Source organism: Apium graveolens, chromosome 6 (assembly GCF_009905375.1).
Source record: "Apium graveolens cultivar Ventura chromosome 6, ASM990537v1, whole genome shotgun sequence".
Taxonomy (NCBI): domain Eukaryota; kingdom Viridiplantae; phylum Streptophyta; class Magnoliopsida; order Apiales; family Apiaceae; genus Apium; species Apium graveolens.
In genome coordinates, this window is record NC_133652.1 from 131489078 (window position 1) to 131507637 (window position 18560).

Below are 18560 nucleotides of genomic sequence, written 5' to 3' on the forward strand. Positions count from 1 at the left end.
CTTCTTCTTTGTTTAGACTTCTTGTATGTCTCGCCTTCTTTTTTGAATCACCTCCATTGGGTAGCCTTCTTGAGTCTTCAATTACATTAAATGATTGAAAGTAAAACTAATCTGATGAACATACAAGAATAACTTGAGTTACATTTGAGATTTATGATTACAAAGATTGACGACATGCAAGTCGTATTTAAAACCAAAACCAAAACCATTACACTAAGGTCGAAAGGCCATAACCATCCAACATGCTCATACAACACATAAAAGCATGTTAAAACACATAATCTGATCTTAACGTATCATATTATCCATGATCTAATCATAAAAGAAATATGACAAAAATCAGAAAAATCAGAATCAAATCAGAAAAACAAGAATCATTGTTTACATACGCTCGTTTACCTATCGAATAGGGTATTTGTTTGCGTAAACCGGACATTAGACCCAGATTTCAGTAAATTTGCAGCATCCAATTCAGAATCCGTATCTAATACAATTCTCATAATTAGAACAAACATAAATCATGTATATATCAGTATATATACAGATTACATAATCATCTTATGATTATACAACTCACATGAATATCATATATTCAAAACCATACATATACAAGCATATTATATCAACATAAAATCATGGAAAATCACGTACATGCTCATATATCGAAAATGGTTAAACACATAAACGAATTAAAAACTTTTCACAAGTAGCTCTGATACCATTGAAGGGTTTTTAGCACATAAACGCAACGAAAAACGTAAATTAAATCTTAAAAATCGAAACCCTCCACAGGATCCATGCGAAAAACAATATTTAATTCGAAGTTCAGTATGTTTACCTTAGGAAGCTTTACGTTAATGGAAAGATGGAGGTCTTGAATGATCACCATGTAGCCCGTCGCTGGGACGATCTACGCCTTGAAGGTATCCACACGAATCATTGCCCGGAGAATGGGTGTGTACTAACACGTTCTTGAGGCCACCTTCTTGTTTCTGATAAACATTATGTTGAGCACAGGATGCTCCTTCAGGGAGAGGTACAGGGTGAGGGATATCAATTACATAGAGCTTGCGCTCTTGTTTAAGGACAATCCTCAAGTTCATCTGCCAGTCAAGGAAGTGTGTTCCTGTCAGCTTGTCCTTCTCAAGGATTGATCGCACATAGAAGTTGTTTGAATTGTTTTCCATTTGTTATCTATAATGTTTAAGTGCATAAGATAAATTAGTCTATATATGATTATTAAATTATGTTTAAGTGATTACTTATATATATTCAAAATATATATCTCCCACTATTTTTATCAAATTAATAGCCCTAACTATAAATTCGAAAAGAATATCTTCTATATACTTTCTAGTGAGCCAAGATCCAAATTTCACAATATTTTAGTTCAGCTTTGGATTTACTCCTAAAACATGATTCAATAAGGTAGAAAACATTTGTCAATTATATCAACTATATAACTCTTGGATAGTTTAGTGGAACAATATTTATTCATATTTATCCAATAAATCTCACCAAACTCTATGTCTCTAAATTCACAATCCTATTGTGGTAACTTAGCTAAGTCAAACCCAAAGGTCTAAAAAGTATCATATACTTCAACACGCCATCCCATGATAGATGGGAGTACTTCGCTCTAGCAAACCCACTCCTTATCGATCTAGGGGTTAACGCGTTGGACATATTGGAAGGCATCTAAACAACTTAATATAAACATTAGGGTTTTGTTTGTCTTATAACGATCATGATCCCATCATAAAGAGATTCCCAATTTTTCCTTGAATAAAATGCTTCAAATCAATACTCGTCAATGGTTTGATTTTCAGGTAGTGGAGGGTCACACCGGTCTAGCTTAAAACCCACAACCTTACAAGTTCAATGAACCCGTTGTTGACAAAATCGCCCCATGTCGGAAATAAAAAGATTCCTATTTATCATTTATAACTTTTAAATCTTGAGTCATTACAGATTTTATCTTGTTTAGAAGGCATGGTATGGGTGACGTATCTAATACATACATTCATGCAAGATTAATATAATTAAAGCATGCATTATTAAATATTCTATACATACATTCATACATCAATATGTAAAGTGCGCTATATAAAGGTGCTTTGTTATGGCTTTTATCCTATGTGATCCTTAAACTAATGAAAGGATAAAGGTCAATCTATGGTGAATAATATAAATACAATTACAATTACAAGTCTTCATTCTTCTTGTCTTGATAGTTGCTTCTCCTCTTGGATCATGCCTTCTTGAAGTACATTACATAAAACAACCTATACTAATGTACTTACATATGAAAACTCGAGGTAAAATAGTCACAACAATAATGAAAATGACATGCATGTCGTATTTATAAAACCAAAACCATAAACTCTAATCTAAAGGTCTTAAGGCCATAACCAGCACCATGCTCAAGTAAACAAATAAAGAACTTGAGAGAAAAAGATCTAGCGGGGGTCCGTGGCGGCAGACCCCGGCTGGGGTCGAGCTACCAGGTCAGCTTAAAGGAGAATTTTTAATTTCGGAAGACCAGTCTAGTACAGAAATCTCAATTTCGGGACTAAATATCATATCTTAACCAGCCTCTGCCACTACTATATTAAATGCAGTTTCAACGGATAATACACAAATCCATCAACGGATAAATCCATCAATGGATAAATCCATCAACGGATAAGTCCATCAACGGATAAATCTATCAATGGATAAATCCATCAATGGATAAATCTATCAACGGATAAATCCATCAACGGATAAATCCATCAACGGATAATTTGTTCTGTGCATCTACGGAAGACCGTTATAGTACAGAAATCTCAATTTCAGAACTACAGATAATATCTGAACCAGTCTCTACCCCTACTACATCATATGCAATTACGGAAGTATGTATCATATACACACTAATCATTCCCCGTAGAACGGATCATGTCAATGCACCATCTGTCCAATAGTTTAGATCACTATATTAAACCAGATATCATACATAACATAAAAATCGTATACTGATCATTCATGGAATAATATATCGTGCTAGTATCATCATATGCATATATTCTCATGTGAATATCCAGAAAGCTCTACATAACAGTTCGATCATAATTTAACATAACAACTTGCATATTAAATCTCACATATAAATAGTATCAACATACATACATGGAAAATCTGCTTCATGCTTAATATATTCAAAAACTGTCAAACATGTAACCAAATCATCTCGTTATACATATAGCTCTGATACCATTGTTAGGAATTTGGGCATATAAAACGCAGCGGAATAACAATAATTTTGAATCCTACCACAGTATCTATGTATAAATACTGGATGATTATGGAGAATAGGATCATGTACCTTAAATATAGCTTTCCTTCTGATTGTAGTGGTAGATCTGATCTTGATGAACCACAACAGCTCTCATTGCGAAGATCTGCTCTTCAAATATCACGAACGTCCGATCGTCCAACAATCACCGGAGCTGGTACTAGCCGATTTGGTTGCCTCTTCCTCTTTTTCTTGCTCTCTAGCCTCTCTCAGATGTAGAGCTTCTAGGGTTTTTCTCTAAAAATGTGATGCAACTTCTAACCCTAAAATTATATATCTTAATGTATATATAGGGGAGAGAGAGGATTAAGGCCTAACCCTAAACCTAATGGGCTTCTAAAAGATCCATTCTGTTTTGGGTTTATTTTATTATTAAATTTAAATTCTAATATATTTATAATTAATCAAGTCCCACTTAATTAATTTAATTAAATTCGAATTAATAATAAACAATATTTAAATTCATAATTTAAATAACACTCTATTTTAAACATTCTTTGTATGTGACCCTTTAGATTATTATTACGATGGCAATATTTTTATTTACTAATAATAAAATTATAAACAATGAGTGGCATCTAGTAATACATCATTGCTACCCAAGTAATAATAATAATTGGTGATTCAATTAAACCTTTCGTGTTAATGTACAATGTAATATAATCCCTTTAGCCTTATATTATAGACAAACTCGAGGCATGTATTGTGTCATCCTCTTCAAACGTTTAATCCTTCTTTCATTAATCAATGAGTAAACTATTAAAAATTCAGTATTTGAGCACGACCATGCATATTATAGTCTTACTCAATCAAAAGGCCAATAATATCACTCCTTTAATATGGGAGGGCTAAATCCCATCTAGATCATTCATATTTCTCATACGATTCATAATATACCCAATGTCTACTTTTATGATTACACGGTCAAGGATAACTTTCAATAGTATCAAAGTATATTAATTCTCGTATAGAAATATAATGATTTCAGGTCTAAGGACCAATACATCATTATCACTATGAGATTAACTTATGACATGTAGTATCTCACAACGGGTCAATCCAGCACCATGTATTTAATACATGTGCCTGTGTTTTTTACTTCAGTATCACCATACCTATGATTAATGAGATGTGATCATCAGTCAACAAACACATTAGTCTCAACGTATTTATTATCGTCCCTTAACAATAATACTTGACTAGGGACGTTTAGGAATAATAATACTATTCTGATAATCTAATTTTTAAGTCACATACTTAGAGATATAAATTTACATATCATATTCAAAGGACATTTATTAATCTAATATTTTATCGCAGAAAATAAAGATATAATAAATTACTAAAGATCCAATTTCCAAAGCATATGGAACTTTGCTCATAAGGCCCTTATCATCTAATGATTTAGGGAAGTTATCTTTTGATATCAATATCCCATGAGACATTGGGACATATCCTATTTTTGCCTCTTGTATCCCGAAACGATGCAATACTTTGTAAATGTATGTACTCTGACTTAGGCCGATTAATTTCCTTGATCTATTTCTATAGATCCTGATCCCTAATATATAGGTAGCATCGCCTAAGTCCTTCATGGAGAAACTATTTCCCAACCGAGTCTTAACAGTCTGTAAATAAGGTATGTCATTCCTTATTAGTAATATGTCATCTACATATAGTACTAGGAATGCCACATGGCTCCCACTAACATTCTTGTAAACACATGGTTCATCTTCGTTTTGAATAAAGCCAAATGTGAAGGTCAATTGTGATATTACTAGTTTCACAATCGATATAAATTGGATTACTCGAGATGTAATTGTAATACATTTATATTGAATAACTTTCATATTCTATGTTTTAAGCAAACTGAAAATAATACAATTATTTCTTTAGTTTTTTTTCACAATCAGATTGTAGTTGACCGTTTGGTAATTTGTTTTGACTGAGTTCTATGTTTTAATTAATCAGTCGTTTGTTCATAAAAAAAATTGAAATAAATATATTATTAAGTAGTCAAATACATGCATGGATTGACATGTTAAAAGAAATCTAAGATATGTTAGTAACATGATATTTAATATTACATCACAAATAATTTTTTTTAATTTATATAAAGTATAACTTAAATAATAAATTTAGTGATTGAAAAAATAGTTATAATTCACTAAATAAGTATTACTGATTACTACTCAACTAACAAAATAAAAATATGTTAAATTATATATATTATAACTAAAATATTATATATAATAGTTACTATTTGTTATTCCCAATCAATGCAACAAGAATTACAGAAGGGGGGTTGAATGTAATTTTGGCTTCTTTTTCTGATTTTAAGAATGTTTTTTACTTAAAATATAACTGTGTTTGATTTTGCAAGAAAGCGGAATGAAAGTAAAATGGAAATCAAAACACAAAGCAATAAAACACAAGGCTTTAAAACTTTCTGGTGGATTTAAACTTATCCACCAGAGATATATATATATAAAGATGAGAACTCTGTGATGCTTTAATAGCACACAGCTGCTTACAAGTGAACTTACAGAATTACAAAGAGATGCTTAACAAATACATCTTTATATATCTCTCAGAAAAATAATGCTTGTTTAGTTAGTTTGTTCTACTTGCTACACTTGGTTTATATACTACCAAGTTACATGATAAAAATACAAACAAGTAAAAAATAATTGTTTCTAGTCTAATTTCATGCTACTTCATTACTCTATCCAGTATCTTTGAATATCTTCATAATTGCATGGAAATGGTAATGCTTCTTTGTTCTCTAAATCCTGCAATTAGGCTGCCACATTCCATTTACAAACAACCGATGCATGTGACTGTGTTGTCACTGTCAACTGCTATTTTGAATATGATCATACATCGGGACTATGTTGGTCATCCGTTGGGAGCCTTGTTGATTATCTGTCGGGAGCCTTTGTAGATCATCCGTCGGGAGCCAATCTGTCACTTGACTCTATTTCACTTATACAGAATTACAAGACATCTTATATTTATTATTAGCCAACCTATTCTGCATATCAATCTAGTAGTTAACATGACTAAAAGAATCCTGCAGCATCTAATAATACATTTTTGTTTACAGGCATGTGATACAAGACTTATTATTACATAAGCTACACTCTTGATGGATGTTCAGTTGTCATCCGTCGGGACTATAAAGTTAATCCGTCGGGACTATTGTAGAATATCCGTCGAGAGCTACAAAACACTAAGTTAAATCTACTAAGGTGTTTTGTTCAACTTATCATCAAGTTCACAACATATTCCTAACAATCTCCCCCAATTTATGTCTACTGGAATTATAGCCATAAATTAAGAGAAACTTGATGATAACAAAACACCCTAAATTTACAAATTAAATTATGGTAGATAAAACTTGTAAGTGCTACATTTTATTTGAAAATTGAAAAAAGTAAAGTGTACAAAGAGTTCTGACAATCATTTTCAAGGTGCTCCTCTAGTCTGAGCAGATGTGATCTATTTCCTTGATTGTCTTAATTTCTTGCCAAGCATCCTGTTGTTCTCTTCTATTTGATTTTGGAGTTGTCTGTGAAATTCATGTTCTTCATCATTTGATAAATCTAGCTTTTCTTGCATTTCCAATAGAGTCTCATTGCTTGAGATACTAAATTGGTCATCCATCCTGAAGAATCTCCTAACACCCGTTCCATCCATGAATTCCATCAGCCAGTAAGGCCTCAAGTGCACTCTATTTCCTGTGAAGGGAATTGATAGAGTCCTTGGGAGTGCATTTGAGGCTTTGCTGCTCCTTAGTTCTTCTATCTTCTTTAGAATCATTCTTTTGGCAGTCACATTAAATTCAAAAATTTTCTTGAATGATGAGAAGATCATTATCTAGACAGAACAGCTTTCTTGAAGAATCCTGTGAAGGGGCCATATGGTCTCTTTCCCACCCTTGTATTTGAACACCATTCTTTCAGGGAGATTCCTGTGAGCATCAATTTCTCTCACTTCTTCTAGTTCATCCATGTAGAGATTTATATCTGAAAATTCCTTGATGTCACAGATATATAGAAGATCTCTCTTGTTGACAGTTGGTTGAGTTTTGGTTAAGATTTTGGTTTTGAGTTTCATAGGCTTGACCTTCTTGATTGCTCTTGTCTTTGTCTTCTTTAGCTTGTTGAAGATTGGTAAATTAAGCTCAGAAAGAGGCAAACTATCCCAGTCTATAGGCTCATCCTTGGGAACTATTGGCTCACCATGAAAGTGAAAGAGATATGTCCTAAGTCCAATCATGTATGAGGATTTAGGAATAACTTTTATGTAATCTGTTTTGATTTCATTGATATTAATAAAAGGCTTGTTTTGTTTTTATTGCGGGCTCTATCTATTTAAATGTTTAAATAAGTTATACCACAGTTTAGAGTAAAGCTTTTTATGGATTGTGATGAGATCATAATAATGAGACCTAAAAGATGATAACTCTAAACTTAAATAGTTCGTGGTCGTAGGATTACTAACTGGTAATTAATAATCCGCAAAGATCGGTATATACTATGCTTGCTTCATTATGAAGGATGGCTGTTCTCATAGACATTTGTGTGGTGACACTATAGCTAGTATGTAGGTGCTTATTATAGAATAAGTTCACTGAACATGACTCACACAGCTGAACAACTGATGGAGTTCACTCACGTGTCAGCAGTTGTTCATATAGTGATAGTTGTACAAGTATCCTTAGACTTGAGGTCATCATAGTCATCTTGTGTACACTGAACTATGCTTTGGTTTAGTTCTTAGTCTCAAGGGATAATTATAAGGGCTCTACTGGGTATAGGAATTTGTACACGAAGATAGTGTATGATCAATAAAGGATCTACCCCTTCCAGTGTAGGAAGAGAATGTTCAATGCTGATCCACTTATGTTAGGTCAGGAATCTCTGGCCAGAGTGAATGAAATTAGAAAGGAGTTTCTAATTTACATTAAATAGAACTAAGCATAGTGAATGGGAAAACAAGTGATTAAATAAGATAGGCTTGACACAAGTTCCATGCCTTGTATTTAATCGTGACATTGCAGGGTAGAAGGAATTAATTGTACGGTAACTACTCACTGAATAGGTTCTTGGTATTCTAAGCAGTGAATTCGTATTATCCGGATAGTCGCGATATGCTGAGAAGTATCCCTCACGATGTAGAATAAATATGATTAATTAATTAATCATATTTAATGAATTAGAGAATTTATATAAATAATAATAAAATAGTTTAATTATTATTTATTTCTACTACCGGCTTAATATTGAACCTACAGGGTCACACCAAAAAAGAGAATGATTTAATGGTGGAGGAATTAATTAATAATGGCTGATAATCATTTATTTATAAAATAAATAATTAATTGGCAAATTTAATAATTGATTAAATGAGATTTAATTGATTATAAATTAATTAAGAAAAGGTTCTTAATATTATTAATTAAGAATTTATTTTTTGGAAATTAAATCAAGTGAGAGAATTATTTCTAAAGAGTTTAGAAAAAGGATTAATAATTAAAAGGTGTTTTAATTATTAGTGAGAATAATAAAGGGTTAATAATAATAATATTTTATGGGAAAATTTTCAGCTGAAAATTTTGCCTATAAATATACTATTATAAACCCTATTTTTGCCTAAACCAAAAAGATTTACAAAACCCTAATTCTCTCCATCTCCTCCTCCTTCATTACATCGTTTTCTTGGTGGATACCGGTGGAGTGTTTCACACTTGAGGAGCAGCTGCTAAGAATCTCCGTTCATCGTTTTTGGATCGCCATTAAAGACCTCCATCTTTCCATTAACGTAAAGTTTCTTAAGTTAAACATACTGAACTACGAATTAAATATTATTTTTCGCATGGATCCTGCGGAGGGTTTCGGTTTTTTTTTTTAAGATTTAAATTTACGTTTTCGCTGTGTTTATGTGCTAAAAACCCTTCAATGGCATCAGAGCTACTTGCGAAAAGTTTTTAATTCGTTTATGTGTTTAACTGTTTTCGATATATGAGCATGTACGTGATTCGCCATGATTTGATGTTGATATAATATGTTTATATATGTATGGTTTTGAATATATGATATTCATGTGAGTTGTATAATTATAAGATGATTATGTAATCTGTATATATACTGATATATACATGATTTATGTTTGTTCTAATTATGAGAATCATATTAGATACGGATTCTGAATTGGCTGCTGCAGATTTGCTAAAATCTGGGTCTGGTGTTCGATTTACGCAAACGAATACCCTATTCCATAGGTAAACGAGCGTCTGAACAAAACTGATAGCAAAATCTATCAACGACTCATCTGTAAGGCGTTTGACGTCGTTTACTGCCCGTAAACAGTGATTCTTGTTTTTCTGATTTGATTCTGATTTTTCTGATTTTTGTCATATTTTCTTTTTATGATTAGATCATGGATAATATGATATGTTAAGATCAGATTATGTGTTTTAACATGCTTTTATGTTTTGTATGATCATGGTGGATGGTTTTGGCCTTTCGACCTTAGTGTAATGGTTTTGATTTTGGTTTTAAATACGACTTGCATGTCGTCAATCTTTGTAATCATAAATCTCGAATGTAACTCGAGTTATTCGTGTAAGTTCATTAGATTAGTTTTACTTTCAATCATTTAATGTAATTGAAGACTCAAGAAGGCTATCCAATGGAGGTGATACAAAGAAGAAGACGAGGCATACAAGAAGTCTAAATAAAGAAGAAGACTTATGTAATAAGTAGTTGTATTTATTTCCATCACCATATTGGATTGACCTTGATCTTTATCATGAGCTTGATAAAGATCACATAGGATGGGGCCATAACCAAACACATTTACTTTATTTCACTTTACATTTACGTGTTTATTTAATTTTATATATGAGATATATGCCTATGTTTACCATGCGATGATAGATTTAGGTGAACTTAAATCAATATAAGGCGTGCTCTAGAAAATCTAGAATAGGAATCGTTTCTTGCCTTAACAATAAATATTATGAATACGATCATGAGATTCTTGTGTTTATGAAACACGTAATTGAATATGAATTTTTAATATTGAGAGAAAGGATGATTCTATCAACAACAGATTTCTATCTGTAAGAAAGGGTTATTAAGTGACGCCTCTTGACAATGCTCCACCCGATCTGGGAATCATCTGATTATCGATTATTGATTTGAAATATTTAATTTAAAAGGAAGAATATCTTTATAATATGATTATGATTGTAACATACTATAATCCCTCTAAAATTAAATAATATCAAGTAGTAATTGGCCAATGACACAATGGGCTTGTGTCGGTCATAGCCTTCCAACATGGTAGAAAGTGGTTCTTATTTTTAAATCATTTTCATTTCGTGCTACAGCCGAGGGCTTTGATTTCGAAATAAGAAATACTTGTCTATTACATTGAGATGTGTACATTGAATTAGAATCTAAAGGTCGGTACGTGCTACAGCCGTGGGCCGTTGGAGGCTGATTCAATTGTACGAAATGTTGGGTTAGACTTGACTTAGAATATTGAGTTTGTCATGCAACAGCCGTGACTCAATTATTCAAGAGGCTAAACTTATATTAGGGAATAACATAAGATGTAATTGATAAGAGTTGTCTTCCTATTGAACATCACATGACGTTTCGTGCCACAGCCGAGGTTGTGTGATGGAATGTAGGTTCCCTATTCCCACTAGCATTATGAATGCTTAATTTTCACTTAGGGGGTTGAAAAAATTAGATAAACTAGTGGAAGATACTTATGAATAAAGACCCGATTCATATAGTGTTTTAAAATGAAATTGAATGTTTGCTAAGTGTTGTTATGTGTTTATCATTTACAGATTTACTATATTCGTCATGTCTTCTACACTATCACTCTGGAGCATACTAGATGTTCACAAGTTGACTGGTCCTAATTTAGCTGTTTGTTTTCACTGTAACAAGTTGGGGCACTGGAAGAGGAACTGCAAGGTTTACCTTGCAGAATTGAAGAAGAAGAAGGGTAGTAAGACTACCGCTTCTGATTCAGGCATGTTCATGATCGAAGTTAATATGTCACTAGGTCAAATTTCTACTTGGGTATTAGATACCGCCTGTGGTTCTCTTATTTGCAATTCATTGCAAGGACTAAAGGGAAGTAGGACTCTTGAAAAAGATGAGGTGATTCTACGTATGGGCAATGGAGCAATGGTTGCGGCCATATCTGTAGGATCATTTAGTTTACATATGCCTACGGGCAAGACTATTATTTTGAATAATTGTTATTACGTTCCCTCTATTGTGAGGAATATTGTTTCTATTCCTATGTTGGATGTGGATGGTTTTTCATTTATTATTAAGAATAATGAATGTTCTATCCTTAGAGATAATGTTATTTTTGGACGTGGCATTTTAAATAATGTTCTGTATGTATGTGACGTAGAGCATGATTTACTTCAGATTGAACAAACTAATAAAAGAAAACGAGATGATGAAAATCTGACCTATTTATGGCACTGTAGGCTAGGTCATATTAGTGAAAATAGACTGTGGACATTGCATAAGGAAGGGTTACTTGACCCCTTTGATTTTGAATCATATCCTACATGTGAGTCTTGTCTATTGGGTAAAATGACCAAATCTCCATTTAGTGGACGTGGAGAGAGGGCTGCAGATTTGCTAGGATTGGTACACAAAGATGTATGTGGACCAATGTCTACGCAAGCCATGGGTGGATTTTTATACTTCATTACTTTCATAGATGATAGATCTAGATTCGGATATGTGTATTTGATGAAACACGAGTCTGAAGCCTTTGAAAAGTTTAAAGAATATAAACATGAAGTGGAGAAACAAACCAAACACAGTATTATAACTCTTCGATCAGATCGAGGTGGTGAATACTTGAATGGAGAGTTTCTAGATTATCTCAAAGAAAATGGTATAGTCTCCCGGTGGACTCCTCCATATACTCCACAGTTAAATGGGGTATCTGAAAGGAGAAATCGAACTTTGTTAGACATGGTTCGGTCCATGATGAGCTATGCGAATCTTCCAGTATTCCTATGGGGTTATGCATTGGAAACCTCAGCATATTTACTGAATAAGGTGCCTTCCAAATCTGTTCATCAAACACCATATGAGATATGGAAAGAAAGGAAACTGAGTCTTAAACACGTTAAGATTTGGGGATGTCCAGCTTATGTCAAGAAAGTTGACCCAGATAAGCTGGAATCTCGATCCGTAAAATGTAATTTTGTGGGATATCCTAAAGAGACTTTGGGGTATTACTTTTACACCGATCATCGGGTGTTTGTCTCCATACATGCTACCTTCTTGGAAAAGGAGTTTATCCTTGAAGGAAATAGTGGGAGCAAAATTGAACTTGATGAAGTTCAAGAAGCACAAACTACTACGGATCAAGTGGAAACACCTGTTCAGACTGAACAACCTTCTGTGGAACAGCCCATTCGTAGGACAGGGAGAGTGTCTCGCCAACCTGAGAGGTATTATGGCCTTATCATTGAGAATGATAATGAGTTGTCAATCATTAATGATGACAACCCTGTGACCTATAATGAGGCTATGAGTAATGTTGACTCAGAGAAATGGCATAGTGCCATGAAATCCGAAATGGAATCTATGTATACCAACCAAGTATGGACTCTGGTTGAGGCGCCTGAAGGTGTTAAGCCTATTGGGTGCAAGTGGGTATACAAAAGAAAAATTGGAGCAGATGGCCAGGTGGAGACCTATAAGGCCAGGCTCGTGGAAAAAGGATTCAAACAAAGGCAAGGGATTGACTTTGATGAAACTTTTTTGCCTGTAGCCCTGTTAAAATCAATTCGGATTTTGCTTGTGATTGTTGCTTACTACGACTATGAAATCTGGCAAATGGACGTGAAAACGGCCTTCCTCAATGGGAACTTGAGGAGGAAGTGTATATGACACAGTCAGAGGGTTTTCTTTCCAATGGAAATGAACACCTAGTGTGTAAGCTGCTGTGAACCATATATGGTTTAAGGCAAGATTCTCATAGATGGAACATCCGTTTTGATGAGATAATCAAAGAGTTTGGTTTTATCAAAAACATAGATGAACCATGTGTGTACAAGAAGGTTAGTTGGAGTGCGGTAACATTTCTTGTATTGTATATGGATGACATACTTCTTATAGGAAATGATATACCGATGCTACAATCAGTCAAAGTATGGCTATCAAATAACTTCACCATGAATGACTTGGGAGAAGCATCCTACATTCTCGGTATGAAGATCTATAGAGATAGATCTAGAAGAATGATAGGTCTTACCCAGGGTACATACATCCAGAAAGTGCTTAAAAGGTTTAGCATGGAAAACTCCAAAAGAGGTCTCATACCGATGAGCCATGGAGTGTCCCTTTCCGAAAAAATGTCTTCTAAGACACATGAGGAAAGAGTGCGTATGAGTAAGATTCCTTATGCTTCAGTAATAGGATCTATCATGTACGCGATGTTGTGTACAAGGCCTGATGTTGCTTATTCAATTAGTGTGACGAGCATATATCAATCCAATCCAGGTGAAGACCACTGGAAAGCAGTGAAAAACATCCTTAAGTACTTGCGAAGGACTCAAGACATTTTTCTTGTTTTTGGTGGTGAATCTGAGTTGAAAATAGAGGGTTATACTGACTCTAGTTTTCAATCAGAAAGTGATAGCAAATCCATGTCAGGGTACATGTTTACTCTGAATGGTGGTGCAATTCAGATTGTTGAAAGAGGAGATATCAACATCGAGAGAGTTGACACACATAACAACGTAGTAGACCCACTCACAAAGCCAATTTCTCAGAGTCACTTTGATCGTCATAAAGACAAGATGGGTATTAGATACCAGAGTGATTGGCTTTAGTACAAGTAGGAGATTGAAAGAGATATGTCCTAAGTCCAATCATGTATGAGGATTTAGGAATAACTTTTATGTAATCTGTTTTGATTTCATTGATATTAATAAAAGGCTTATTTTGTTTTTATTGCGGGCTCTATCTATTTAAATGTTTAAATAAGATATACCATAGTTTGGAGTAAAGCTTTTTATGGATTGTGATGAGATCATAATAATGAGACCTAAAAGATGATAACTCTAAACTTAAATAGTTCCTGGTCTTAGGATTACTAACTGGTAATTAATAATCCGCAAAGATCGGTACATACTATGCTTGCTTCATTATGAAGGATGTCTGTTCTCATAGACATTTGTGTGGTGACACTATAGCTAGTATGTAGGTGCTTATTATAGAATAAGTTCACTGAACATGACTCACACAGCTGAACAACTGATGGAGTTCACTCACGTGTCAGCAGTTGTTCACATAGTGATAGTTGTACAAGTATCCTTAGACTTGAGGTCATCATAGTCATCTTGTGTACACTGAACTATGCTTTGGTTTAGTTCTTAGTCTCAAGGGACAATTATAAGGGCTCTACCAGGTATAGAAATTTGTACACGAAGATAGAGTATGATCAATAAAGGATCTACCCCTTCCAGTGTAGGAAGAGAATGTTTAATGTTGATCCACTTATGTTAGTTCAGGAATCTCTGGCCAGAGTGAATGAAATTAGAAAGGAGTTTCTAATTTACATTAAATAGAACTAAGCATAGTGAATGGGAAAGCAAGTGATTAAATAAGATAGGCTTGACACAAGTTCCATGCCTTGTATTTAATTGTGACATTGCAGGGTAGAAGGAATTAATTGTACGGTAACTACTCACTGAATAGGTTCTTGGTATTCTAAGCAGTGAATTCGTATTATCCGGATAGTCGCGATATGCTGAGAAGTATCCCTCACGATGTAGAATAAATATGATTAATTAATTAATCATATTTAGTGAATTAGAGAATTTATATAAATAATGATAAAATAGTTTTATTATTATTTATTTCTACTACCGGCTTAATATTGAACCTACAGGGTCACACCATAAAAGAGAATGATTTAATGGTGGAGGAATTAATTAATAATGGTTGATAATTATTTATTTATGAAATAAATAATTAATTAATTGGAAAATTTAATAATTGATTAAATGAGATTTAATTGATTATAAATTAATTAAGAAAAGGTTCTTAATATTAGTAATTAAGAATTTATTTTTTGGAAATTAAATCAAGTGAGAGAATTATTTCTAAAGAGTTTAGAAAAAGGATTAATAATTAAAAGGTGTTTTAATTATTAGTGAGAATAATAAAGGGTTGATAATAATAATATTTTATGGGAAAATTTTCAGCTGAAAATTTTGCCTATAAATATACTATTATAAACCCTATTTTTGCCTAAACCAAAAAGATTTACAAAACCCTAATTCCCTCAATCTCCTCCTCCTTCATTACATCGTTTTCTTGGTGGATACCGGTGGAGTGCTTCACACTTGAGGAGCAGCTGTTAAGGATCTCCGTTCATCGTTTTTGGATCGCCATTAAGGACCTCCATCTTTCCATTAACGTAAAGCTTCTTAAGGTAAACATACTGAACTACGAATTAAATATTATTTTTCGCATGGATCCTGCGGAGGGTTTCGGTTTTTTTTAAGATTTAAATTTACGTTTTCGCTGCGTTTATGTGCTAAAAACCCTTCAGAAAGTTCTTTGTAGGATCCACCTTAAATTCATCTTGTACCACTGAGGGCTTGGATTTTTGAGTTGTAGATGTAGACTGGTTTAGAATGTAATCTTCCATCTGATCATCATTGAAGTCCAATCTTCTTTTGGGAAGGATTTTGTATCTAAACTTCCTTTTCTGTTGAGGTTCCTTGTGCATTTTCTGATCTTGATCTTCAGCTACCACAGGTTGTTTCTCAGAATTTTCAGTTGCAGTTTTCATAACTTGAAGCATGGCTACTATAGCAGCTTGCTTTTTCTTCTATTTGAGTTTCTTAGCATCTAAAGCAGCTTCCTTCTTTTCTTTCTTTATTCTTTCCTTTTATTTCTTCTTTGCTAGTACAAACTGAGGGTGTCCAGCCACCACACATATTTATTTCACATTCTTGTAGATCTTAGCAATTCTTCTCTTTAGCAGAGAGTCAGTTGGATCTTTGAAGAATACAATGGACCTTGCCAACAGCTTCTTCATCTGGCCTTGAAGTCTCAAACATAAGGTCCAAGGGATTCTTGTCAGATGACTTTGGATAATTTCTTTTGGGATTCAAAACCAAGTTGGCTTTTTGAGACTTTATACATGAAGGTTGGCCCTTTTCCAAGTTACCCAGACTCATTTCATTCACTGGGATTTGTTTGAATTGAGAGAAGTGATTAAAGATTTTTTCTGGTTTCTCTATTTGACCAAATTTCTTCTCAATCTTCTTGTCAATTTCCTCCCACATTTCATTCAGTTCAACTGCCTTGATATTGATCAAATCTATACTGTTCATCACTGGTGGCTTAGTGAAGGTAATTTCTGGAACAATTACCTTGGTGACATTTATCTTTAGCACTGTCTCCCCCTCACTTGCAGCTCCTTGACTAACTGAGGTAATTGAGCCTTTCTCCCCCTTTTTGTTAGCATCAAGTTGAGAAGTTTTAGGTTTGGTATGTGCAGCCACTAGCTATTGAAAAAGCATAGTTTGATGAGCTTGATTGAGTCTGATTTTAGTGAGCTCACTCTCTAGGTTAATCACCCTTCTATTAATAGCATCAATTTTGGAGTTTATTTCAAACTCCTTTCTAAGTCTTTGATGTAGATCTCTCATTGTAGCTTCAGGAAGCTTAGACTCCAATCTGTCAGATACATCACTCTTCATATCATCTATAGAGGCTTTGATTGCATCTACCTCCTGAGTCTGTTTGAGATTTGATATTTGATGTAATTGAAGAGAGTTGAGATGAGCTTGTAGCAGACTTGTAGTGTTGGCATCTGTGGAGGCTTGAAGAGCTGTATTGGTTTGCTTGATGAAAGAGATCAGGGTTGACTTGAAATGATGTTCACTGCATTCTTTGTTGAACATCCATGATGGAATATTTGCATTCCTGCTTGAACCAACTTCTCCCCCTAAATCCATGGGCTCCTCTTCTTCATCATCTTCATCCCCAAATAGATCCTCAGAACCACCAGTTCCATAGTCAATATCATCACCAGCTGTGGGAGGCATGGCTGAGATGGCATCTTTAGCTCTTTGCATGGAGGCAGTTGTATACACCAAATTTAGCATTCTTTCAGCAACCACATTGTCTTGTTCAGCTAGAACTTGATAAGCTGAAATAGGGTGAGTTAATGCCTCGGCTTCATAAGAAACAGAATCTAAGATAACTTGATATTCTTGCTGAATTAGTTGTTTCTTTTCAGCCTCATTGACATCCATTAACTCGCTTACAATGGGCTCTTCCCATACAACTGTACCTGTTTTTCTCTCATTATCTCTCTTTCTTGCATCAAGGGCTCCCCTTGGCTCATCACTCTCACACCCTCACCTTCACCTACTAAGGTGGAACTCTCCTCACTCACTTTTTCCAGGCTGGAAGAAATAGCCTGCATAATTTCTCTCTTTTCATCTCCTTTTGCCTGAGAGCAACTCAGCCTCTCACTCTGTTCACTCCCTTCCCTCAATCCTAGGAGTGATTGTACAACCACTAGCTCATCTACACTTATAAAAATTATTGAAAATTCAGCTTGTGTAGAGAGTACCGACGGATGAGTAACATCCATCGGGGTAGTAGTTAGGATAGTCGATGGATGACTGCTGTTAGGAACATCCATCAGGATACAATCACTAGTTGAAGAATGAACAATATCCATCGGAATATAAGAAATGATAGAGTTTGGAGTGGAAACTATTATGGATTATGTGCAGATTGATGATTATTTAGGCACAGAAGTCTCAATAGTTCCTGAAAGAATTGGCAAGTGAGCCAACAAATCATCTAGAAGATGATGCTCACCTGTACTGAGTTTTGGCTTCTCCAACAGAGTTAAAGAAGGAGAATCAGGGGTTGATGTGTGAATCATATCCACATCCTGAGAATTGGTGGGAGAGTTTTGTGTGTTTGGTGCTTCTATTGTTAAAGATTTTGGATGTGACTCCACATTTATTGAAGTCACATCAAACTGAATTTGAGAAGGTGCAGTGACTGAGTTTTTAGTTGCAGTTTGCACTGTGTGTGATCGCTGTGCATCCCCAAGTTTTCTAGATTTCTTCTTTCTTATATAAGTTTGGGGTGAGTTTGTGTCCCTAGCCCTTTTG